At 38.3% G+C, this 2,206-nt stretch overlaps 1 long non-coding RNA gene across 1 annotated transcript; it reads right to left on the bottom strand.

Moving 5' to 3' along the window:
• Positions 1-892: 892 nt before the first annotated feature.
• On the bottom strand, positions 893-2,206 carry LOC131919788 (uncharacterized). The gene is made up of 3 exons (XR_009381426.1): positions 2,099-2,206; positions 1,233-1,389; positions 893-969 (listed from the first exon to the last, which is right to left on the bottom strand). It is a non-coding gene; the product is annotated as an uncharacterized LOC131919788 (long non-coding RNA).

Below are 2,206 nucleotides of genomic sequence, written 5' to 3'. Positions count from 1 at the left end.
AATTACGCTTTCTGGGAGCAAAGGAGTTGATAAAACTCTTAACGTCCTATTGATTTCAGCTTGTTTACTCAGAAAGGGTAGGTGAAGAGACTAGGAGAAATAAAGAATGGACAGGATGATCTAACCACTTAAGAAAAAGAGATTTAGAACTTCGAACTAAAACCATACGCATCCTAATAAACTTTAAAAGCAAAAATTTATATACGTATTTGTCATAATTCTGAACCAATTTTGTGATCCATAGAAAATGTAAATTGAAATATTCAGTTAATTCTGCCTCCCATTGAAAGTAAATTGTGTCAACCATTTTCTCATTAAAACGTTTTAGAGCTAAACCAACAACAAAATTACATCTCCAGAAATGTGATTAGCTTTCCTAAAAGAACATCAGTCTATTTAGAGAGCAGACTTGGCGTTTTTAAGCATGTGTCTACATCAGTGCTTTTCTGCTGTGGGCAGAATGATGTAGTCAAAAGAATATGAGATTCTGGAATTAGAGGAACTGGGCATGACTCCCAGACTGCCCTGACAGCCATGTGACCTTGGGTAGGTCATTTCATCTGTCCAAGGCTTCTTTCTCTTACCTGTCAAATAAACAACAAGTGATAGCAGCATTTCAGGTTTGGTGTATAAATCCCACGAATGACAGGAGTGGAGTGTTTTGTGGGTTGTGAAGAATCATATGACGTACAGTTATTCTATTTCAGATGAACTTGGGTTGGCATATACTGAAACAAAATAGATGACTCTTAACACCCATGGTAACCCGTGCTTTATTTAATTAACAAATTATCCATGTGTCTTGAATTTTTTGAAAAATGTTTGACATTATTCAATCTAGGAAAAAGCCTTTTTAAAAGGCTACTCCCACCCCTGCAGCTGAATCATATGACTCTCACCTCAAATTTTGCCCTGCGTTAGGACCACTCTACCCTCCCTCCTTCAGAGAAGCCTGTTTAATCTTGATTGCTATAAGAGATGATATTGGAAGTAAGTCCCTGGCGTGGAAACCACTAACCTATTGGACACAGTGAGCACAGGGCCACGGTTCTACTTTGTTTGGAGGGGTCCACAAAAGTGTTTTACTTTCTTTAGAATGGACTTCTAGGTCAAAGTAAGCGTTTTAATGTATGTTATTAATATAGTCACTTTGGGGCCAATGTCATAAAATATATTTAATATTTATCATAACCCTGAGTAACCTGTGATGAATTATGCAAGAACTCAGTTACCTGCAACTCCAGGCATACCAAAGCACTCTTCCAACAGCAGTAGCACTGCCAAGAACTGCAGATGTGGATGATTACTTCTATCTGGGAAACAAGGGAAGGCTTCCTGGAGCTGATGTTTAAATCAGTCCTTTGGATAAGGAAGGGCAAAGCCATGGAGCTGTGGAGGAAACAGCGTTATCACTTAGCAGTGCTAGTAATCAACAATGGCCTCTTTCTTGTGTATGCGTGTGTGGGGCGGGGTGTAGGAAATCGTTTACTAATTATATAATAAAATCTTGCCAAATTTTCTCCATTTTGCATTAAAATGTTTTAGAGTTAAGTTCCTAAATTCCAAAAACACCTGCAGAAACACTTCATGAGTAAACAATAGATTGTTTTTAAGCTAATGAGATTAGGTGAAGTTAATTGGGATATCATGTTCTGGTCATAAGAAGGCAAATTATTTTATGTATCAGTTATTATCTGACTGCAGAGACTGACTCTAGCTAATTCAGTCAGCCAAGAAAGAAAAAGAACAAAGACTCGAGGCTGTTCTCATTAACAGACTGCTAGTCTTTTTAAGGTCAGCAAAACTAGACAATCCAATTCGATCTGGAGGTTCAGTTTTACCAGAAAACTCATCGCACCGATCCCATCACCCTGGTCTGTATTCAGATTATCCAGCTCCAAATATGCAAGCTGAACCATGCTCCGTGTCTTGCCAAAGACACTGTCCCTTTTTCTAAAATCAAATTCTCACATTATAGCCAAGGTTTGTGTTCTCTTTCCTCTTTCTAATTTTTCTTTACTCTCCAATCATCTCCAAGTGCCTACATGTAGAACTGACATTAATTCTCTAAAGAGTGCCTTGGGCTGGTTATTTATACCTGTGTCTATGCTGATGACTAGTTATATTGGCCTCTGTTCTGATGTTTTAAGGCATCCTTCTGGCGTGCTGTTCTGAATAGTTGTTTGCCTGTGTGCACCAGTCATTA

This window comes from Peromyscus eremicus, chromosome 9 (genome assembly GCF_949786415.1).
Source record: "Peromyscus eremicus chromosome 9, PerEre_H2_v1, whole genome shotgun sequence".
NCBI lineage: Eukaryota > Metazoa > Chordata > Mammalia > Rodentia > Cricetidae > Peromyscus > Peromyscus eremicus.
Note: the sequence above shows the minus strand (reverse complement) of the source record. Positions and strands in the feature narration are given on the sequence as shown.